The 24,923-nt window shown below is 45.3% G+C and overlaps 1 long non-coding RNA gene across 1 annotated transcript; it reads left to right on the plus strand.

Annotated features, from left to right (window-relative positions):
- Nucleotides 1-23,013: 23,013 nt before the first annotated feature.
- LOC147119702 (uncharacterized) lies at nt 23,014-24,850 on the plus strand. Its single transcript, XR_015078062.1, has 2 exons — nt 23,014-23,176; nt 24,627-24,850. It is a non-coding gene; the product is annotated as an uncharacterized LOC147119702 (long non-coding RNA).
- Nucleotides 24,851-24,923: the final 73 nt, after the last annotated feature.

Genomic DNA, 24,923 nt, shown 5'->3' on the forward strand with positions numbered 1-24,923 from the left:
CAGATAGTGGTTGAATTTATTTACTCCCCATACTAGGTTGAGGGCCTCCCTGTCAATCTGGGTGTAGTTGCGCTCGGCTGAGGTTAGTGACCGAGACGCAAAGGCTACTGGCCTCTCCAACCCGTCTGGGAATTTGTGCGACAGCACCGCTCCAATGCCGTAGGGTGATGCATCACATGCCAAACGAATTAGTAGTGCTGGGTTGAAATGGGCCAACACCTCTTTTGATGCGATCAATTCTTTACACTTCTGGAAAGCTCGTCTACGTTCGTCATCCCATTTCCATGGTACCCCTGTTTGCAGTAGGGTGTTCAGCGGGTGTAATACCGTAGACAAATTTGGTAAGAACTTGTGGTAATAGTTTACCAGCCCGAGGAACGACCTCAGTTGTGACACATTTTCTGGTGCTGGAGCCTTGACTACTGCCTTAATCTTGTCAAGGGACTGATGTAACCCCTCTTCATCGATGACGTGGCCGCAATACGAGATCTGTTTCTGGAAAAACTCGCATTTGTGGCGATTAGCTCATAGCCCATATTCCTTTAATCTGGCGAGCACCTTCTCCAAGTTAGCGAGGTGATCACCTCCATTTTCGCCCGTGACCAAGATGGCATCCAAATAACACTGGGTCCCTGGAATCCCTTGCAGGAACTGATCCATCGCCCTTTGCCAGATAGCCGGAGCTGAGGCTACTCCAAACACCAGCCAGTTGTATTGATAGAGACCTTTATGGGTGTTGCTCGTAAGGTAATATTTCGAAGCTTCTTCTACCTCCATTTGCAAGTATGCCTGGGCTAGATCAATTTTGGTGAAGCGTTTACCACCAGATAGCGAGGTGAAAATATCCTCAATTTGTGGAAGCGGATATTGCACCATGTGAAGGACTGGGTTCACTGTCACCTTAACATCCCCACAAATGCGGGCCTTCTTTGGTTCCCCAGGCGTATTACTCAACGACCTCTTCGTTACAGGAACGATGGGTGTAGCCCACTCACTCCAGTCCACTTTGGGCAGTACTCCTGAACGTTCCAACCCTTCCAGCTCTGCTTCAACCGCTGGTCTGATTGCATAAGGCACTGGTCTGGCCTTCAGAAACTTTGGCCTTCATTTTCCTCTATTTTAATTATTGCTGTTATTCCTTTTAGTGTTCCTAGTCCCTCCTGGAACACTTCTTTTGCATCAGTTAGCATTTTTGACAGTCGTCCAGGTGTGACGTCGTCATCATTTTTGGCCTCAACCTTCAGTGCCTGTATGGAATGCCAATGTAATTGTATCTTTCGGATCCATTCACGTCTTAGCAGTGGTGGTCCTCCATTTGGTAATCCATATATATCCATTTTAGGTATTTCCTGACCTTTATATGTCACTTTCACCCTTATTTTCCCTTTGGGGTAGACTTTTTGCCCCGTATACGTCTTCAAGACAATCTCTGTAGCTTTCAAGGGCATGTGTGAAAATAGCCGCTTGTAGTCTCTTTGATTTATGACTGTTAGAGCTGACCCTGTGTCCAATTCCATTTCCACTTGGACTCCGTCTATCTTGAGTGCAACCCAGATAGTCTGGTGATCCTCCATTTCGGTTACATTATGTAGTTTCAGACAACCCAGCTCCTTGCTTCCGGAGCCTGTGTCACTTTTTTATTCGTCTGAACCACTGTCCATCACCTGGTGTACCTTTTTGTACTTCTCCTGTGGAGATTTCTTACTGTTGGTTTTCTTCCCAGACCTGCAGACTCTTGCTATGTGTCCTGCTTTCCCACACTGTCTGCACACTTGGTCCTTGAACCAACAATCTTTCTGGTCATGTGTTGTTCTGCCGCAGTGATAGCACTTCCCTGTTCCATAGGTCATTTCATTGGTGCCATATTCTTGCGGTCTCCATTGTATCTCTGCAGCGCCCCTTGCGGCTGCTTCGTGTGATACTGCCATACTGAAAGCTTTGTCCAGCGTAAGGTCCTATTTGGATAGATGCCGTTTCTGCGTTCCTTCACTTTGTAGCCCACACACAAACTTGTCCCTTAACGTGTCTGCTAGCCCCGCTCCAAACTGGCAGTATTTCAATAGCTTGCACAGTTCCGTTAGGTACCCAGCATTGCTTTTGTCTTTGTGTTGGTTCCTTTTATGGAACTTAAATCGTTCTGCTACCAGCTGGGGTGTGGGGTTTAAGTGGTCCTGTAGGATTTCTACTATGCTTTAAAAATTCTTGTTTACCGGCTTCTCTGGGGTTATTAGATTTTGCAGTAACCCATAAGTTTTTGCACCCATGGAATTTAACAGAACCAGTGCTTTATTAGCATCTGGCACTTCATTCGCCCTGCAGTACACCTCAATACGTTTCACATATGTCGCCCAATCTTCGACTTCATTGTCGAACGTAGAGATACTGCCACTCTTCGGCATCCTTGGTTGTGCATTAACTATCACCAATGGCGCCTCCTGTGCTTCCCCTTCTTCTCCGCTGGCACAAAATGGTGTCTCCCGCGCTTTCCTTCCTTCCCGCTCTCGCCCGTCTTCTCCGCTGCGGCTTCGCAAAATGGCATCTCCCACGCTCTTCCTTCTTCTCCGCGGCACAATGGCGTCTCCCGCGCTCTCCCTGCTTCTCCACGGCTCATTGGCATCTCCCCTTGCTTCGCCCCGTGGACCCTGCTCAGCCCATGATCCCTGGCTGTGCTCTGCGTGTTCTTCTCTTATATTTGTCGACGCCGCTCAGTCTCGAACCCAGCTGTTTCTTACTCTCTCTCTCTCCGGTCTGCAGTATTTTCCCTTGACGCCGCTCGGTGATCATCCCCCGGCTGCGCCCTGCTCTCTTCACCCTCTTTCTTACCCTGTCGACGCTGCTCGGCTCCCTCTCTCTGCCGTCGGTCGGCTCCAGCCGCCGCTGCTCGGGAAGGGTCTGCTCTGGACCTGTCGTTGGTCTCTTACAGCTCGTTGTGGCTGGGGAACCAAGCCTGGCTCTCCGCAGCCTCCCCAGCGAAGTTGGATCTCTGCCTGACTGCTGGGCGGTTGCTCGCTGTCGACGCCCATTTTCCTGGACTCGACTATTTTTTTTTTTATGTTGCAGATAGATTTGCATCGACACTCGTCGCCATTGTTAGATCCGTGGTTCAGCGGATAAATAATCACACGGATGCTGTACATTAATAAATAATAGGTCTTTACTGGAGGAGGGTAATCTCTAGACTGGGGTACAGAGGCATGCGCGCAGCTTATATACCGGTGTGGTCACTGCCGGTACTACAGTATACAGGAGCTGTAAAAAGCAGTTCTGACTTAAAGGCACATACACTACAATAGTCACAATCTGTTGTTCGAAACCCCAGTAGCGCGCCCGCCAGGTGCATGTGATGTGGTCTCTTGTCTCACTCTTGTTGTGTTCTGTTGACTGAAGTTTTCTCTCCCTCTGGTTTTGCACTGCCTCCAGTGTTCAATAACTGTTCATTTATAACATTTTCTCCCCTCAAAATACTTGGCAACTTGCAGCTGCTTTGGTTATCTCACCATTCTTGTTGCTAATTTCTGACCTTCAATAGTACGGCCTTTGATTCCTTCCTTTTTGCTGAATGAGCTTTTCTATGAGAACTTTTACAGAAACAAACTTCCCACGAATTACGACAGATGTCTTTTGCCTTTCACATAGCCCATGATCTAGCCTGGTCTGAAACCTCAGCGATAAGGGATGTTAGGTGTTGAAAACCCTCTATCTTACTTTGAAACTTAATTAATGTTTGTCCTTCACTGGCTTCTCCTTTTTAACATAACAGAAAATCTACAATACCTCAGCACTATTCCCGCTATTAACATAATGTTGGCTTAATTTTACCATCATGCTTTACTTCTCAGCCTTGTCTTTTTAACTAAGGTCATACATATCGTAAGAGATTTTATGGTTCTAACATACATTATTATATATCTTAGTCATTTTAAGAACAGCATTACATTTAAAACTTTACAAATCATACATATAAGCTCTATTCTACAAGGCAGTGATTTACTAGTCACAGAGTGACAAGCCTCTGCCCTGCTCTTGGAATCACGGTGTTGATATTGCTGGTCCAGTTCAGCATCTGGTCAACAGTGAGCACCAAGTGTTTATGGTTGGGGACTCGTGAAGTTCAAGGGGAGGTGGACGGTCTATGTTTTGATCAATATACCTGGTAATTATGAAATTGGCTTGTTACCTGCCATGTATCAGCCCAAGCCTGGATGTTGTGCAGATCTTGCTATCAGAGCAGTTGTAAATGGCGCTGAAAAACGGCAGAAACATCAGCGAGTGGACCCACTCCTGACCTTATGACAGTGGAAGAGCATTGATGAGGCAGCTGGAGGTGATTGCTCTGAGGTCACTTAACTGAGGTAGAACAACAACGACCACTTTCCTTGTAGCAGATATGACCTCAGCCATTGGAGAATTCCCCCCTTGGACCCCCATTGAGACAATGTCTGTATCGAGGCTGTGATGAGGTTTGCATCCGGTTGTTTCTGGCAGAACCGAAACTGAATATCGGTAAGCAGGGTATTGGTGAGTAAATGCGGCTTCATGGCACTACTTATAACTCCTCAATCACTTTACTGACTATTAATACGAAAATGATAGGGCAGTAATTGGCCTCTTTATTTTTGCCCCAAGTTGTTGATAAGATATACCTGGACAATCTTTCACTTTTTTCCGGTAGAAGTCAGTATCATCACCGGAACAGCAAGGTCAGTGGCGTGCCTCATGCTGAATTTCAAATTCCGAACTTTATTGTCTTTGGCCCTCCATTTACCATGACTTTTCTGCAGCTACCGATCTGTTAATCACTCACTCACATCCACCTTTGATGCCCCGTCCCCATTAAATCTTGACTCCCTCTGATCATTCCCCCTGGTATGGCTCTCATCTCAGCTTCCTTTAGTCCAAGCGACACATACCTGAACGTTTATTGCAGTCAAGTAGCTTAACCATTGATCGCCAGATCTGGCTGGATCACATAAAGCACTATCAGGTCCACACTCTCACCTCTAGCAACAAGTGCGAGGAGCTCATGAACTTGTTTGTCACTGAGATTGAGACCATCCATTCAGCTGCCTCTGCTACTTCCCTCCCTTCCCCTAGGCCACCGGGCCAAACTTCCCCATAGGTTCTCCTCCCCCACGCCATAGCCCTAAAATCGCATATTTTTCTACTTTCTCCCCTCATTCGCCTCAGGCCCTCTCCGAAATCATCTTGTCCATGAGACCCACCTCCTCTCCCTTGATCCTATTCCAAACTAACCGCTGACTGCCCAACTTCCCTGCCTGCCCCCGTGTTATCCAGTACTGTTAACCGTTCCCCTTCCTCAGGTACTGTCCCCTCCCCCATACATCTGTCGGCATCACACCCCTTCATCAACATGCCAGCACTTCACGCCTCTGTCCTTGCAAACTACCGCCCCATCGCAAACCTCCCTATCCACTCCAAAGTCATAGAACATGTCGCCTCCCAAATCCGTGTCTAGCTTTCCCCCAGCTGCAAGTTTCATTCATCCAATGAGGTTTCCACCCCTGTCACTGTACTGAAGCGGCCCTTATCAAAGTCACAAATGGAATCCCTATGTGACTGTGGCTATGGTAATCCCTCCTGATCCTTCTCGACCTGTTTTCAGCCTGAACACGTTTGATCACTCCATCCTCCTCCAAAGCCTCTCTGCCATCATCCAGCTGGGTGGGACTGCACTTGCCTGGTTCCAATCGTATCTATCTAATTGTAGCCAGAGAATCACCTGCAATGGCTTCTCTTCACGCTCCCTCACCGTTACTTCTGGAGTTCCTCAAGAACTTATCTCTGATTGGTCTCACTGCTTCTCTGACCTCCAGTACTGGATGAGCACAAACTTCGTCCAAATAAATATTGGGATGACCAAAGCCATTTTCTTCGGTTCCCACCACAAACTCCATTCCCACGCCACCAACTCCATCCCTGTCTATGGCAACTGTCTGAAACTGAACCATAGTGTTCGCAAACTTGGTGTCATATTTGACCCCGAGATGTGCTTCCGACCACATATCCACGCCATCACCAAGACTGCCTATTTCCAGCTCAGTAACATCGCCCATCTCCGCCCATGCATCAGCTCATCTGCTGTTGATAACCTCATTCATTTATCACCTCAAGACTTGACTATTGCAAAGCTCTCCTAGCTGGCCTCTCATCTTCCACCCTACATAAGCTTGAGCTCATCCACAACGCTGCGGCCCATAAACAAACTTGCACCAATTCCCGTTAACTCATCACCTCTGTGCTCACTGACCTACATTGGCTCCCGGCCAGGCAACGCATCCATTTAAAAATTATTTTCCTTGTTTTCAAAACCCTCTGTCACCTCGCCCATCCCTATATCCATAAAGTGCTCCAGCTCTCCAAGTTTTCACAATCTCTGCGCTCCTCCAATTCTGTCCATTTGCAGTCCGCAATTTTAATCACTCCACCATTGGTGGCTGTGGCTTCAGATGCCCAGACCCTAAGCTCTGGAATTCCCCACCTAAAGCGCCAAGCCTGTCTATCCTCCTTTAAGACACTCCTTAAAGCCTACCTCTTTGGCCAAGCCTTTGGTCATCTATCCTAATATCTCCTCACCTGGCTCGGTGTCAATTTTTATTTTTTAACGCTCCTGTGAAGCGCATTGGGATGCTTAATTACGTTAAAGGAGCTTTATTGTTGTAGGATAATCCTGGGGCATAGGAATCGGTTCTGGGGGCGGTTGGACCATTACAAACTGGACGGTTTGCACCTGGGCGGGACTGGGACCGATGTCCGAGGGGGAGTGTTTGCTAGTGCTGTTGTGGAGGGTTTAAACTAAAATGGCATGGGGTTGGGAACCTGTGCTGGGAGACAGAGGAAAGTGAAGCAAGGATAGAAGGAAAAGTCATGAAGGACAAAAACAAAAGTGGAAGGCAGAGAAATCAAGGGTGTAAATCAAACAGGACTACAGTAAATAATAATTCTAAAAGGATTAAGCATGTTAAAAAACAAGCCTGAATGCTTTGTGTCTTAATGCGAGGGGCATTCATAATAAGGTGGATGAATTAGCTGTGCAAATAGATGTAAATCGATATGACATAGTTGGGATTACGGAGACATGGCTGCAGGGTGAACAAAGCTGGGGATTCAACATCCAGGGTATTCAATATTCAGGAAGGACAGGCAAAAAGGGAAAGCAGGTGGGGTAGCATTGCTGGTTAAAGAGGAGATTAACACAATAGTAAGAAAGGATATTAGCTCTGATGATGTGGAATCTGTATGAGTAGAGCTGAGAAATACCAAGGGGCAGAAAACGTTAGTGGGAGTTGTAGACAGACGCACAAACAGTAATGCTGAGGTTGGGGATGGCAATAAACGGGAAATTAGAGATGCATGCCGTAAGGACACAGCAGTTATCATGGGTGATTTTAATCTACATATAGATTGGGCTAACCAAATTAGTAACAATACTGTGGAGGAGGAATTCCTAGGGTGTATACGGGATGGTTTCCTGGACCAATATGTGGAGAAACCAACTACAGATCAGGCCATCTTAGACGATTAATTAGCAATCTTTTTGTACGAGGCCCCTTTGGGAGGAGCGATCATAATATGATGGAATTCTTCATTAAGATGGAGAGTGAAGTCGTTGACTCAGAGACTAGGGTCCTGAATTTAAGAAAAGGTTACTACAATGATATGAGGCACGAGTTGGCTAGGATGGATTGGGGAACGTTACTTAAAGGGTTGACAGTGGATAGGCAATTGCAAACATTTAAAGATCACATGGATGAACTACAGAATTTGTTCATCCCTGTTTGGCATAATAATAAAACAAAAAACTTGACTCAACCGTGGCTAACAAAGGATACTAGGGACAGCATATGCTCCAAGGCGAGGACATATAAATTGGTCAAAAAATGCAACATACCTGAGGATTTGGAGCAGTTTAGGATTCAACAAAGGTGGACAAAGAGATTGATTAAAAGGGGGAAAAGAGAGTATGAGAGTAAGGTTGCAGGGAACATAAAAATTGACTGTAAAATCTTCTATAGATATGTGAAGAAAAAAAGATTGGTGAAGTCAAGCGTAGGTCCCTTGCTGTCAGAATCAGGGGAATTTATAATGGGAAACAAAGAAATGGCAGACCAATAAAATACAAACGTTGGTTCTATCTTCACAAAGGAGGACATAAATAAACTCCCAGTGATGTCGGGGAACATAGGATCTAATGAGAGAGAAGAACTGAATGATATCAGTATTTGTAGGGAAATGCTGTTAGGGAAATGGATGGGATTGAAGTCCGATAAATCCCCAGGGCCTGATAATCTACATCCTAGCGTACTTAAGGAAGTAGCGCTAGAAATAGTAGATGCATTGCTGGTCATCTTCCTAAATTCTGTCGACTCTGGAGCAGTTCCCATGGATTGGAGGGTAGCTAATGTATCCCCACTATTTAAGAAAGGTGGTACAGAGAAAAAGGGAGATTATAGACTGGTAAGCCTGACATCGGTAGTGGGAAAAATGCTAGAGTCCATTATAAAAGATGTAAATGCAGAGCACTTGGAAAACAGTGACGGGATCGGACAAAGTCAACATGGATTTACAAAAGGAAAATCATGCTTGACTAATCTACTGGAATTTTCTGAGGATGTAACTGGTAAAAAAGATAAGGGAGAACCAGTGGATGTGGTGTATTTGGACTTTCAGAAGGCTTTCACTAAGGTCCCACATAAGAGATTAGCGTGCAAATTTAAAGCACATGGGATTGGGTGTAAGGTATTGACTTGGATAAAGAACTGGTTGGCAGACAGGAAGCAAAGAGTTGGAATAAACGGGTCTCTTTCCGAGTGGCAGGCAGTGACTAGTGGGGTACCGCAGGGAACGGTGCTAGGATCCCAGCTATTCACATTATATGTTAATGATCTAGACGACGGATCTAGATGTAATATCTCCAAGCTTGCAGACGACACACAGCTGGGTGGGCGTGTGTGCTGAGAGGAGGATGCAGAGAAACTCCAGTATGATTTGGACAGGTAGGGTAATTGGGCAGATGCATTGCAGATGCAGTATAATGTGCATAAATGCAAGGTTATCCACTTTGGTGGCAATAGCAGGACGGCAGATTATTATCTGAACGGCAATAGATTGGGACACGGGGAAGTGCAACGAGACATTGGTGTCCCCGTCCACCAGTCGCTGAAGGTAAGCATGCAGGTGCAGCAGGTGGTTAAGAAGGCAAATGGTATGTTGGCCTTCATAGCGAAAGGATTCGAGTGGAGGAGCAAGGATGTCTTGCCGCAGTTGTACAGGGCCTTGGTGAGACCACACCTTGAGTATTGTGTGCAGTTTTGGTCGCCTTATCTGTGGAGGGATGTTCTTGCCATGGAGGGAGTGTAGCGAAGATTCACCAGACTGATACCTGTGATGGCTTGAGATTGGTTCGATTAGGATTATATTCGCCAGGGTTTAGAAAAATGAGAGGGGATCTCATTGAAACTTATAAAATTCTAACAGGTCTGGACAGACTAGATGCAGGAAGGATGTTCTCAATGGCGTGGGAGTCCAGAACCAGGGATCACATTCTAAGGATAAAGGGTAAGCCATTTAGGACAGAGATGAGGAGTAATTTCTTTACCCAGAGACTGCTGAACCTGTGGAATTCTTTACCACACAAGGCAGTTGAGGCCAATTCATTAAATATATTCAAGAAGCAGTTAGATATATTTCTTAAGGTTAAAGGGGTCAAGGGATATGGGGAGATAGCAGGGACAGCGATCTGAAAATTGGATGATCAGCCATGATCTCATTAAATGGCAGAACAGGCTTGAGGGGCTGAATGACCTGCTCCTGCTCCTATCTTCTATGTGTCTATGTTGTTGCTGTCGTTGTTGTCAATGACATCACCGGAGCACCTGGCGAGGAGAGCAGCGAGCTCTGGTGTGCAGGTCTTCAGCACTACAACGGGGATGTTGTCAGGATCAACGACCTTCCCTGTGTCCAGTTCATTCAGCTGCTTCTGAACATCACGTGGACTGAAACGCATCAGCTGGATGCTATTCTCTCTGATGGTGGAGCTCTCAGCAGTAACGACTAGGGCCATCCATTCACCACCTTTGAATGAAAGGATTGTCAATCGCTTCGAATTCCATTCCTGCTATCAAGTAAAGGATTGCCCTATTTTAGAAGATGATGATGTTTTTGAAGCTTCCTATTCCTGTTAGTTACCGAATTGTCCACCACCAATCTCGGCTGGATATGATTGAGCTGTAGAGGTTTGCTTTGGTCCACCTGTTGTGTGACCACATATCTCTGTGAATATAAAAGCTAAATACTGCGGATGCTGGAAATCTGAAATGAAAACAGGAAATGCTGGAAATACTCAGCAGTTCACGCAGCATCTGTGGAAAAGAAACAGAGTTAACGTTTCAAGTCGATGGCCCTTCATCATAACTGGAAATAGCTGAAGATAGAACAGGTTTTTAAGCACCTGTAGGGGCAGGGAAGAACATAAGGGAAGGTCTGTCATAGAATGGAAGGCAGGAGAGATTAAGAGAGAAAAGGGATGATGGTGCAATGGCAAAAGGAGATGGTAAAGGGACAAGGTAAATAAAAAAGATGGCTGTATATGAAGTGTAAATGGCACTGGCAGAATTAAAGACAGATGCCTTGTGAGAGAGAGAAAAAAATTGAAAAAAAATATTCGGGCAGAGGTTATGGTCTTTCATTATTGAACTCGATGTTGAGTCCAGAAGGCCTTAGTGTGCCTAATCGAAACATGAGGCGCTGTTCATCAAGCTTACGTTGAGATCACTGGAACAGTGTAAGAGGCTGGTGAGGTCTGAGTGGGTGTGGAATGGAGAACTAAAGTGACAGGCGACCGGAAGCTCGGGGTCAACCTGACGGACTGAACAGAGGTGTTCCACAAAGCGGTCACCCAATCTGCGTTTGGTCGCCCCAATGTAGAGGAGACCACATCATGAGCAGCAAATACAGTATACTAAATTGCAAAAAGTACAAGTAAATTGCTGTTTCACCAGGAAGGAGTGTTTGGGGCCTGAGACAGTGGGAAGGGAGGAGGTAAAAGGGCATGTGTTGCATCTCCTGCACTTGCACGGGAAGGTGCCAGGTGAAGGAGAAGGGGTGTTGGTGGTGACAGAGGAGTGGACAATGGTTTTGTAGAGGGAGCGGTCCCTATGGAATGCTGAAAGGGGAGGTGAGGTGAAGATGTGTTTGGTGGTGGGATCACGCTGGAGGTGGCAGAAATGGCAGAAGATGATCTGTTGAATGTGGTGGCTGGTGGGATGAAAGATGAGGACAAGGGGAACATTTTCGTGGTTCCAGGAGAGAGGGGAAGGGGTGAGAGCAGAAGTGCGGGAAATAGAATGGACACCGTCAAGGGCTGTGTCAACCATGGTAGAGGGGAATCCTTGGTTGAGGAAAAAGGAAGACATATCGGAAGCACTGGCATGGAAGTGCAGATGCGGCGGAGATGGAGAAAAGGGGAGAATTCAATTGAGTCCTTACAGGAAGCGGGGTGGGATGAAGTGTAGTCCAGGTAGCTGTAGGAGTCAGTGGGCTTGTAGTGAACGTTTGTCAATAGCCTATCCCCAGAGATGGAGAAAGAGAAGTCGATGAAGGGAAGTGAAGAGTAGGAGATGTACCATGTGAAGGTGAGGGTAGGGTGTAAATTGGAAGCAAAGTGAATGATATTTTCTAGTTCATGGTGAGAGCAGGAAATGGCACCGATACAATCATCGATGTATTAGCAAAAGAGGTGATTGAGGGGACCTGAGTACGTTTGGAACAAAGAATGTTCCACATATCCCACGAAAAGGCAGGCATAGCTAGGGCCCATGCAGATTCCCATAGCAACACCTTTAATTTGGAAGCAGTGAGTGGAGTCAAAGGAGAAGTTGTTCAATGTGATAACAAATTCAGCTAGGCGGAGGAGGGTGGTGGTGGATGGGAACTGGTTGGGACTCTGTTCAAGGAAGAAGTGGAGCGCCCTCAGTCCATCCTATTGGGGATGCAGGTGTAGCGGGATTGTACGTCCATAGTGAAAAGGATGGGGTCAGGTAACTGGAAACTGTTAAAGTGGCATAGGGCGTCGGAAGAGTCATGGATGTAGGTGGGAAGAGACTGGACAAGGGGAGAACAAATAGAGTCGAGGTAAGTTCTGTGGGGCAAGAACAGGCTGAAACAATGGGTCTACCAGGGCAGTCCTGTTTGTTTATCTTGGGAAGGAGGTAGAAGCAGGCTGTGCGTGGTGTGGGGACGCTGAAGTTGGCAGCCGTGGAGGGAAGAACTACAGAGGAGATGAGTTCAGTGACAGTCTTGGAGGTGGTGGCTTGAATTTCGGTAGTGGGGTCATGGTCTAAGCGGAGGTAGGAGGAAGTGCCGGGGTATTGGCTTTCAACCTCTGCTAGGTAGAGGTCGGTTCGCCAAACAACAACAGCCCCACCCTTGCCAGCAGGTTTAAAGACAATGTTGGGGTTGGATCTGAGAGATTGGCGTGCTGTAAGTTCAGAGGGAGGTAGGTTGGAGTGAGTGAGGGGAGCAGAGAAATTGAGACGGCCGATGTCACGCCAGCAGTTTGCAACTAAATTGTTCTAGAGAGGTTAACCTGCTTCTCCCTCAACAGATGCTGCATGACGTGATGAGTATTCCCAGTATTTTCAGTTTTTATTTTAGATTTCCAGCATTTGCAATACTTTGCCGTTGTAATTTTAATATGTGATGAGCGTTTCTGCCTCTACCATCCTTTCGGCCGTAAATTCCCGACCCTCACCGCCCTCTGGGTGAAAAAAGTTTGCTCAACTCCCCTCTAATCTTTCACGGAATTAATTTAAAATTTTAGCCCCGGCTTATTGACCTGTCTGCTATGGTAAATAGGTGCTTCCTATCCACTAAATCTAGTTTATTCATATTTTTATATACCTCAAGCAAGTCTCCCCTCATCTCCTCTCTTCCATAGAAAACAACCCCAGCCTATCCAATCTTTCCTCGTAGCTAAAATTCTCCAGTCCTGACAATATCCTTGTAAATCTCGTCTGTACGCTCTCTAGTGCACTGTAGGCAATGTTCTAGCTTTGACCTAACTAATGTTTTATACAGTTCCAGCATAAGCTCCCTGCTCTTTTTCTATGCCTCAGCTAATAGAGGAAAGTACCCCGCAAGGCATCTTAACCATCTTATCTTCAGGGTACAGTGGACATGCACTCCAAGGTCCCTCTGCTCCTCTACAAGCCTCAATATCCTACCAGTAGTCGTGCATTCCCTTGACTTACTAGCCCTCTCCAAATGCATTACCTGACGCTTCTCCTGATTGAATTCCATTTGCCACATTTCTGCCCACCTGACCATTCCATTGATATCTTCCTGCAGTCTACAGCTAGCTCCCTCAAAATCAACAACACGGCCTATTTTTGTATCATCTGCAAACTTCTTAATCATGCCCCTACATTGAAGTCTAAATCATGGTTTTATATCACAAAACGCAAGGGACCCAGCACTGAGCCCTGTGGTACCCCACTGGAAACAGACTTCCGGTCACAAAAGCTCCCCTCGACCATTACTGGGAATTAGATTCTGTCCATGGATTCATTAATAACGCTGCACATTTTACACAGAATTCTATCATTGCTGCTGTTGCTCTCAGTCTGAAGTATAAGCTCCCTGTTTTTCTCTTCCTTACAGTGAACTTGGTGATGATTGTGATCCTGTCTCGAGGAAGGTGCGGTCTCTCCAAATGTGTCACCCGTTACCTGGTGTCCATGGCAGCAGCGGATCTACTGGTCTTCATCACTGATCTCATATTCAGGCAGATTCCTATTTGTTATGCGGCTGAGTTTCTGTTCATGTTGAAGATTAAAGTGTGTAATATCCACGCCATCCTGCTTTACTCAGTCACTGACTGTTCTGTCTGGTTCACAGTCACGTTCACCTTTGATCGATTTGTGGCCATTTGTTGCCAGAAGCGGAAAATAAAATACTGCACCGCGAAAACGGTGTCTGTGGTTCTAGGAACAGTGAGTGTGCTGTTCTCTGAAAAGAACACTTTCTGGTACTTTATGTATGGAGGTCAATACTGGATTTCTAATTGTCCTTGGTTTCGTTATGTAACAAATGATGTTGTTTATTCACAGGTTTGGACAGTAATTGAATTCCTTCATTATATTTTCACCCCATTTATTCCATTTGTTTGGATTCTGCTGCTCAATGCTTTAACTGCCAGACACGTTTTAGTGTCGAGCAGATTCCGCAGGAGACTCTGGGCCCGCAGCAGTGGGGGGAGTCCCAGTGACCCAGAGATGGAGAAGTGAAGGAAGTCCATTATTTTACTGTTTGTTATATCCGGGAATTTTATCCTGTTATGGGTAGTGTTTCTGTTGTACTCTGTGTGTAGCCGATTGTATTCGTTAGACTTGATGTCTGTATATCTACCTCAATATATACAGGAACTGGGATTTATGCTTCAGCTCCTGAGTTGCTGCACCAACACATGTATTTATGCTGTGTCCCAGGCTAAATTCAGAGAGGAGTTGAAAAATGTGGTGAAATATCCCTTTACTGTAATTGTTAAATTAATTAAATGATGAGAAGACTTTGCACCATCACAACGTGTTGGTCTGGTGTTCTGTCCAATCCTCTCATCTCCGTGAGACACACAGTGAGGCCGGTTTTCATAATTCACCTCCCGGATTTAGCGACTAACAGGAACGGTAGAGGTAGGGAAGGTCACGGAGATAAGTCCCGCTGGATTCCTGCTAGTTTTTAGGCCCGCTAAGTCCTCTGGTGTGGCCTGGGGCGGGTTTATCAAGCTCCCGACCGCCAGGCTCGAGTTTCATGTGTTTAACCAAAGGGGGCGGCGCGGAAAACGTCGCTCTGTCAGTTTACAGCCCACAGGCGGATGGGCCGCTCAATCCTCAGCATCCCCAGGGAGACCTATGGGGGAATAGCATGGGAGCAACCTGCAGCTCGGAGGGAGGGTTTGAAATGCTCAAATGTCAGCACAGTGAGAGCGGAGCCAGTGACCGAGAGCGGCTCGGAGAAAAGGAGAGACTTCACAGGACAGCAGCTCGGTGCTTGGATGTTGAGTATTACTGTATTTTGCTTTATATTGTCGGGCAGTCGTTTAAACTGAGAGTTGGGAAAGTAGAACTATAACTTTATTGAATCAATTACTTAAACTGGGTTAATTAATTTGTTAATACAATTAAAACATCGAGTAAATAAAAAGTTTAATTAATTAAATTTATAAAACAAGGTTTGATTGCGATGGCAGAGCAGGTGTTGTGTCGCAACTACAGAATGTGGGAGTTGGAGGAGACCAATGAGATCCCGGGAAAACACATCTGCAGTAAGTGTCTGCAACTCGGGGAAATTTGGCTCAGCGTTGCTGAGCAGTACTGCGAGCTGCAGGCATTACGATGCATCAGGGAGGGGGAGAGTTGTCTACACATTTTGATCCATGTGTCAGTGACACCGCTTAGCTTAGGCAGTTGTTTAGGTTTGTTCAGTGGCCAGGAACAGGAGGATGTGACTGCGAGTCAGGCAGGTGTGGTTGCACAGGATGTAGTGATGTAGGAGCCTCAGCCTTGGGCTTTGTCAACAGATAAGAGGTACTTCCTATCTGCATAGCTGAGAACAAAGAATGCAGAGGAATGGACAATTTGATCACGACACCATGGTACAGGAAACCATTCAGGTGGGGGGAATATAAAGGTACTGGTAGGTGTTAATATAGTCAGAGGGATAAATACCTCACTGCCCCGAAGGCTTTGTTGCTGGCCCAGTGCCAAGGTTCCCTTGTGGCTAGAAAATAACTTGGAGTGTGAGGGGGAGGATCCAGTTGTCGTGGCTAATGTAGGAACCAATGACATAGGTAAAACTAGGAATTAGGTACAGCTGAGCGAGTTTGACGAGCTGGGGTCCAAATCATTCAGCAGAACCTCAAATGTAATAATCTCTGGATTACTACCTGAACAACTCGCAAATTGGAACAGGGTGAATAACATCAGACAGCTGAATGCGTGGCTCATAGTGTGGTATGTGAGTCAGGCGTTTCGGTTCATGGGGCACTAGTACCATTACTGGGGAAGAGGGAGCTGTTCTGTTTGAACGGGCCCCACGTAAACCAGGCTGGGATGATTGTCCTGGTGAATCAAATAACTAGGGCTGCAAAAAGAGCTTGAAACTAAAGAGGGGGTGAGGGTTCATGTGAGGGGAAATGTATGAATCTCAAGATATATTCAAAGCCATAGAATAGTCTAACGATTTTGGTAAAGATAGGCAGAGGGAGGCGGGAAGGGACAGAATGGTTAACGGTAACAGTGCTTCAATGAATAAGGTCAAATCAGGGAAAATATTTAAAAAAATTAAAATTAAAGGCTCTTTATCTGAATGCATGAAGCATTTGCAACAAGATAGAGGCAGTCATGGCACACATAGAGATAAATGCGTTTGATCTAATAGCCATTACGTAGATGTGGTTGCAACATGACCAAGGAGGGATCTAAATATTCCAGCGTATTTAACATTTTGAATAAATAGGCAGAATGGAAAAGTAGGGCGGGTAGCATGGATAATATAGGATGACATTAGGATGCTAGCGAGGAAGGCTCTCAGCTCAGAAGATCCAGAATTAGAACCAGTATCGGTGGCGATCAGAAATAACAAGTGGCAGAAAGCACTGGTAGGTGTAATTTATATGCCCCAAGGATTAGTTAATGGAATCCATACGAGACTGTTTCCTAGATCAATCCAACATCGCACCAACCAGGGAAGAGGTTATTTCAGAACTTGCCTTGTGTCATGAGAGAGGGGTAATCAGTGTTCACATAGTAAGGGATCCTCTGGGGAAGAGCAATCATAATTTGATAAGATTTCACATTGAGTTTGAAAGTGACGTACTTAAGTCCGAAACTGGAAATTTAACTGACATAAAGCCAATTACATAGTATGAGGGGCGTGTTGGCTAATGTAGAGTGGACAATTAGATTAAAAGTTATGATGGTAGATGATCAATGACGAACATTTAAAGAAATATTTCATAATTCTCATGGAATACACATTCCATTGAGAAATAAAAACTCCACGGTAAAAATGATCAATCTGTGGCTAACTAAAGAGGTTAAAGATAGTCGTGGGTTAAAGGAAGAGGCTGATAAATTTGCTAATAATAGCAGTAGACCTGAGGCATAGGAGAGTTATATAAACCATCAAAGGATGACCAGAAATTGATAAAGAGGGAGAAAATCGAATATGAGAGCAAACTAGCAAATAATATAAAAACATATTGTAAGAGATTCAAAAAGTATGTAAAAGGAAAGCGAGTAGCGAAAGTAAACGTGGAGGCTGAGATGGTAGAAATTATAATGGTGAACTTGGAAATGGCAGCGACGTTCAACAAATATTTTGGCCCAGAAACTCGACTCAGGCAGTTATGCAAATGTAACATTCAAAAAAGGAGGGAGAGTGTAAATAAGGAACTATAGGCCACATAGCCTGACATCGGTCGTCGGGAAAATGCTGCAATCCATAATTAAGGAAGTGTTAAACTAAAATGGCAGGGGATTGGGTACCTGAGCGGAGAGACAGGGGAAAGGGAAACAAGGATAAAAGCAAAAGACAGGAAGGAGACAAACAAAAGTGGCAGGCAGAGAAATCAATGGTTAAAATCAAACATGGCCACAGTAAATATAAATTCTAAAAGGTCTAAGAGCATTAATAAAACAAGCCTGTTTGTGTTTTATTGCAAGGAGCATTCGTAATAAGGTGGATGAATTAGCAGCACAAATAGAGGTAAACGAAGATGATATGATTGGGATTACAGAAACATGGCTCCAGGGTAGCCAAGGCTTGGAACTCAATATCCCGGGATATTCAATATTCAGGAAAGATAGGAAAAAAGTAAAGCAGGTGGGGTAGCATTGCTGTTTAAAGAGGGGATTAACACAATTGAAAGGAAGGATATTAGCTCTGATGATGTGGAATCTGTATGGGTAGAACTGAAAAATACCAAGGGGCAGCAAACGTTAGTGGGAGTGGTATATACACCTCCAAACAGTAATGTGGAGGCAGGGATGGAATCAAACGGGAAATTAGAGAAGCGTGCAATAAGGGCACAGCAGTTATCATGGGTAACTTTAATCTACATATAGATTGGTCTAACCAAATTAGTAACAATACTGTGGAGGAGGAATTCCTGGAATGTATACAGGATGGTTTCCTGGACCAATATGTCGAGGAACCAACTAGAGATCAGGCCATGTTAGACTGGGTATATGTAATGAGAAAGGATTAATTAACAATCTTGTTGTGCGAGGCCCCTTGGGTCAGAGCGATCATAATATGATAGAATTCTTCATTTAGATGGAGAGTGAAATAGGTGACCCGGAGACTAGGTTCCTGAATTTAAATAAAGGAGACTACGATGGTATGAGGCATGAGTTGGGAAGGATTGATTGGGGAATGACACTGACAGGGTTGACGGTGGATGGGCAATGGCAAACATTCAAAGATCGCATGGATGAACTACAAAATTTGCTCATCCCAATTTTGCATAAAAATAAAACAAAAAAGGTGACTCAACCGTGGTTAATAAGGGAAATTAGGGATAGCTAAGATCCAAGGAGAGGACATATAATTTGGCCAGAAAAAGCAGTAAACCTGAGGATTGGGACCAGTTTAGGATTCAACAAAGGAGGACAAAGGGATTAATTAAAAGGGGGAAAATAGAGTATGAGTGTAAGCTTGCGGCGACCATAAAAACTGACTGTAAAAGCTTTTATAGATATGTGAAGAGAAAAAGATTGGTGAAGTCAAGCGTAGGTCCCTTGAAGTCAGAATCAGGGGAATTTATAATGGGGAACAAAGAAATGGCGGTCCAATTAAATACATACTTTGGTTCTGTCTTCACAAAGGAGGACACAAATAACCTCCCAAAGATGTTGGGGAACATAGGGTCTAATGACATGAAGCAACTGATAGAAATCAGTATTTGTAGGGAAATGGTGTTAGGGAAATTGATGGGATTAAGGGCTGATAAATCCCCAGGGCCTGATAATCTACATCCTAGTGTACTTAAGGAAGTGGCCCTAGAAATAGTAGATGCATTGCGGGTCATCTTCCAAAATTCGATAGACTGTGTAACAGTACCCATGGATTGGCGGGTAGCTAATGTTACCCCACTGTTCAAAAAGGGTGGTAGAGAGAAAATGGGGCATTACAGACTGGTAAGCCTGACATCAGTAGTGGGGAAAATGCTAGAGTCCATTATAAAGGATGTAATAACAGAACACTTGGAAAAAAGTGATTGGATCGGACAAAGTCAACATGGATTTACAAAAGGTAAATTGTGCTTGACTAATCTACTGGAATTTTTTGAGGATGTAACTGGTAAAATAAATAAGGGAGAACCAGTGGGTGTGGTGTATTTGGATTTTCAAAAGGCTTTCGATAAGTACCCGCATAAGAGATTAGCATGTAACATTAAGGCACATGGGATTGGGGGCAAGGTATTGACTTGGATAGAGCACAGGTTGGCAGACAGAAAGCAACGAGTTGGAATAAATGGCTCTTTATCCGAGTGGCAGGCAGTGTCTATTGGGGCACCGCAGGGGTCGGTCCTTGGACCCCAGCTATTCACAATATATCTGGATGATCACATAATGGGCCAGCAATTCCTGTCCCAACGCGTGAGTACGGACGGGGTACTCACACGTGGGCCCGGAGGAATTGTCGGTTTACAGCATGCACAACGCATGCGGGGAAAACCGGCATTTCCTCTCCTCTGACCCAAGAGGTTAAGAGGCGGAACGCGTGCGAGGTTTCAGGTAGCACGTGCGCACTGAACTTCACTTTTTTTTGAGGAGTTGCCCGTGGGGAAAAGACTCCGGTTTTTACGTGTGGAAAAAGCAGCCGTAAGTACTTACTTTTAACAGGGAAGTGGTCTATTAAGTAAAATTAGAAATTTTTTCCACAGGTTCATTTTTTTTGAAGACTTTACATTAAGGTAAGTCTATTTTTAGCCCCGATTTTTTATATAATAATTTTGTTCAAAATTTAAAATTATTGTTTAAAATAGTTTTTTACAGTTATTTATAGTTTATTTAAGTAGTGCGATTTAAAAAAAAAATCTTTCAAGTTTAAGTAGAGTTGTGAGGCCAGAGTTTTCATGAGTTTGACAGTTCTTACTATCAAACTCATGAATGAACTTTTGCACCTCCCATTGGTTGCCCAGTGCTCACATGATCCCAGCTGGTTCATCGCACTAAGTACGCCACTGGGTCATGCACGCACAGCGCGGCAGGACCTGAAGCGGGCCAGTGACAGGAAATGCAATGCAGGCCAGGATTGAAATGTCAGCACGCCGGGTAAGTGCAAATCGGGGGCTTGCACACGCGGCAAGCCACTGATCCTAATTTCTGGCCCAATAATCTGGATGAGGGAACTAAATGTAATATCTCCAAGTTTCCAGATGACACAAAGCTGGGTGGTCGTGTGTGCTGTGAGGAGGATACGGAGAAACTCCAGTATGATTTGGACAGGTTGGGTGATTGGGCAGAAGCATGGCAGATGCAATATACCGTGGATAAATGGGAAGTTATCCCCTTTGGAGTCAAAAACAGGAACGCAGGTTATTATCTGAATGGCAATAGATTGGGAGAAGGGGAAGTGCAACGAGACCTGGGCGTCCTTGTGCACCAATCGCTGAAAGTAAGCATGCAGGTGCAGCAGGTGGTTAAGAAGGCAAATGGTATTTGGACTTCGTAGCGAGAGGATTTGAGTACAGGAACAAGGATGTCTTGCTGCAGTTGTACAGGGCCTTGGTGAGACCACTTCTGGAGTATTGTGTGCAGTTTTGGTCGCCATATCTGAGGAAGGATGTTCTAGCCATGGAAGGAGCGCAGCGAAGATTCACCAGGCTGATACCTGGGATGGCAGGAATGATGTATGAGGAGAGATTGGGTCGATTGGGCTTGTACTCGCTGGAGTTTAGAAGAATGACAGGGGATCTCATAGAAACCTATAAAATTATAACAGGACTGGACAGACTAGATGCTGGAAGGGTATTCCCAATGGTCGGGGAGTCCAGAACCAGGGGTCACAGTCTAAGGATAAGGGGTAAGCCATTTAGGACAGAGATGAGGAGGAATTTATTCACCCAGAGAGTGGTGAACCTGTGGAATTCTCTACCACAGAAGGCAGTAGAGGCCAATCCCTTAAATATATTCAAAAAGGAGTTGGATATATTTCTTATGGCTAAAGAGCTCAAGGGGTATGGGGAGAAAGCAGGGACATTGTACTAAATTTGGACGATCAGCCGTGATCTCATTGAATGGCAGAGCAGGCTCGAGGGGCCGAATGGCCTACTCCTGCTCCTATCTTCTATGTTTCTATGTTTCTATGTATCAGGGCACTTAGGATAACATGATTAGGCAGAGTCAATATGCTTTAACGAAAGTGAAACCGTGTTTGACAAATCTATTAGCATTATTTGAGGATGTAACCAGCAGGGTACGTATAAATCGAACCAGTGAATTTAGTATATCTCGATTCCCAAAAGGCATTTGATAAGGTGCCACACGAAAGGGTGTTGCTCAAGATAAGGGCACCTGGGTTGCAGGTAATATATTAGCATGGATAGAAGACTGATTAAAGGACAGAAAACAGAGAGCAGCATTAAGCAGCTCATTTTCAGGTTGGCAGGCTGTTAATAGTGGTGTGCCACCAGGATCAGTGCTGAGCCCTCAGCTATTTACAATCTATATTATTGACTTAGATGAAGGGACCGAGTGTAATATATACAAGTTTGCTAACAATACAAAGCTAAAGGAGAGACAGTAAGCTGTGAGGACACAAAGGCCTAAAAATGCTCCCAGTATTCCAGGGCCTAGAAATTCGTTCCGGGCGGTAACGCAAGATGGGCGCCCTCCCATTATACGATGGCCTAATTATCAGGTGGCCGATCCATTACCGCCCAATTAGTGCCACCGCCCAAAATGAATTTATAGGGCCTGGAGTACAGGTGCAGTTTTGTTCTCTGCACCGAAGAAAGGATATATTTGCTCTAGAGGCGGTACAAAGAAGGTTCATTCAATTGATTAATAGGTTCAGAGGGCTGTCCTATGAGGAAAAATTGAGTGGAATCGGCCGATGCTCCCTGGAGTTTAGAAGAATGAGAGGTGAGCTCCTTGAAATATAAAAGGTTCTGAGAGGGTTTGACAGGGTAGATGCTGTGAGTCTGTTTCCCCAGGCTGGAGAGTCTCGAACTAGGGGGCATAGTTTCAGGATAATGGCTCAGCCGTTTTGGACTGAGATGAGGATAAATATCTTCACTATCCCAGAGGGATGTGGATGCTCCGAATATATTCAAGACTGAGATCGATAGATTTTTGGGCTCTGAAGGCATCAAGGGTGGGAAAGTGGATTTTAGGTGGAAGATCAGCCATGATCCTATTGAATGGCGGAGCAGGCTCCTATTTCTTATGTTCTTATGTTCGTATGTCAGTGGTTTCAGCCTTTTAATGTCCCGCCGGATTTTTGTACCAGTGGCGTTTAGGCTGAACAGCCCCAGGGCCCGGTGATGGGAAATGTCCTTGTTTCCGGTGATTCACCGTTGGGATAAAAGGTTCTTCTGTAAACGGGATATTTCACAGTAAAATTTACCGAATAAATTCAACTTTGAAGATTGCGTTTGGAGAGTGGATCCATGAATCGTGCCAAGCTCACCTAGAACACATGCAGCCCATAGTGTGCACACCAGAGTCACCATTTAATAATTAATAACGCTTCCTTATTTGAAAACTTTCTGAACAATGCTGTAATATCCATAGTAAAATGACCCCCCGCACACACTCCACACACATTGAACCCAGCTCCTCTTCACTGTCTGGAAAAGCTCCGAGCAAAACACAGCCCATAATAAGCAGTGTTCAGGGAGGTTGGTCACGAGGTTGCTTGCTAGGTACTGCAGTGACGTCATAAGCGGTGACACTCCCATGACGCTGTGCCTGAGTGTTGCGACATCACAGATCTTCCTTGGAGACCACGCCCTGATCTCTGGTTGACTGAGATTCAAACAGCCCTTCTCCAGCACACATCACCTCTGGTGTGAATGATGTCTTAAGGGAGCTGTCTGGGGCTCTGAGATACTCAATCTTTCCAATGAAGAACTTGGTGTCAATTTAGGGTAGGGCTGTAAAATGGTGCGGAGGCAGACACAACACACAGGATGAAACCCCTCTTGTTGTCTCCTTACACTTCCCTTTCCCTGTCCTCCGGGGAAAACAGTTACTGGCCTTCCAACAGACAAAGTGCCTCAGAATGGCTGCACACAGACACTTAGTCTGACACCCAGCCACAGCACTCAATCCACAGGCAGGTACATTCTAAGGGTCGGGGTGTGGAGATTACTGGGCTGATGTTAACAGTTTCCATGTCCGCCTGCTGCATCCCACCTGACTACATGTAGCAATCTGTGGGTTCCATACAGGCAATGGGACACAAGTCAAGCACTGCCTGCACCCGGCACCTTATGGACTGTGAGATTGTGATGAGACGGATACACACAGGTGGTTATATTTCGGCTATTATGGGTTTAGTGATGGATACTGTAGTCGGGATCAGGGTGTTAGGCTTGTTTACTCGGTATGGGGCAGGTTACTCTGAAGACTGTACTTGGTGTTGGCTTCCTGTCTGCAATATCATGGGAGAATGGCCAGTATATACACATATACACAGAGATTAGTCTGACGTTCCACAAAGGGAGTCAGGGTTAAATGTATTCCACAGATGAGGCAGGTCTAGAGGCCAGGGGGAAAATGGACAAGAACACATAGGCTTAAATGAGTCCCATTTTAGATTCATATACTCTGTCCTTAACTCTATATTTCAATGTTGCATTACTATGTCCACATTTATCATGCGAATTGCCTAATTAAAATTAGAACGTTGTGATTCAACCCTCCTGTCTCGGATGGGCGGGTGGGAGGTCTGGGGATGGAGAGCTGCCAGAGAAGATGAAGCAGGTCGAGAATTAAAAGGGGGTGGTGAGCCGAAGAAGAACTGAATGGGAGGAGAGGAGGGGAGAGGAGGCAGGGAAAGAGGGAGAGGAGAGGAAAGGAGCAGCAGTGTATAATATCAGATTGGAGAGCGAGGGGAAGAATAATGAACGAGGAAAAGGAGGAGCAGCATGGATAGGGCTGAGGGAAGGGGAGGATAGATGAGAAGAAGTGGCAGAGAAACAGAGAAAAGGTGGAGATTAGGGAGGGGGATGGGTGAGGGCGAGGCGGTTAAGGAAAATGAGGAGTGTGGAACAATAAGGATCAGGGCCGAGGAGAAATGTGAAGTGGAGAGGGGAAGAGCAGCGGAGGAGGGAAAAAAGGCAGAGGAGGAAGAGGAGGTGTTTAGAGGGTGGAAGAGGAGTGTGGATGAGATTGGAAGAGGAGAGAAGTGGAGGAAGCGGGTGAAGAGGAGGTCGGTAGCAGGCATTGTTTGTCCAGGGACACTCAAAGCCTTTCATTTCATTCAATCGACAAGCATTTAATTGAACTCTGGTGTCAGTTCAAACCAGCTGCCGATGTGCAAACATTCCCGGGAGGGGTTATGCTCAGTTTAATAAACTTATTTTTATTTTACAGCGACTTTGTAAAGTTCACCTACATCTGCCCCCCAATACCAAGAGTGCAGGAAGGAGCAGGTGGGATGAGATCTTCACTCCCTTATTGAGATCGCGTTCTGTGGGGAGATTAGTGCTATAAATCCTCCCTCGCCTAGGAGCTAAATTCACAACACTAATGAAGAGTGGGTGGACTTTAATCAAGATAAATCAACAGAAGTTTGACCAATAAATGGACAATTTAGACTTTGTGCTCGGAGCTTGGATTTTACTCACATCCGATAAATTGGACAGTTTACAAGCTCATCGTCACAACCAG

Source organism: Somniosus microcephalus, chromosome 4 (genome assembly GCF_052327205.1).
Source record: "Somniosus microcephalus isolate GS21.2 chromosome 4, FLI_Smic_1.0, whole genome shotgun sequence".
Classification (NCBI taxonomy): Eukaryota; Metazoa; Chordata; class Chondrichthyes; order Squaliformes; family Somniosidae; genus Somniosus; species Somniosus microcephalus.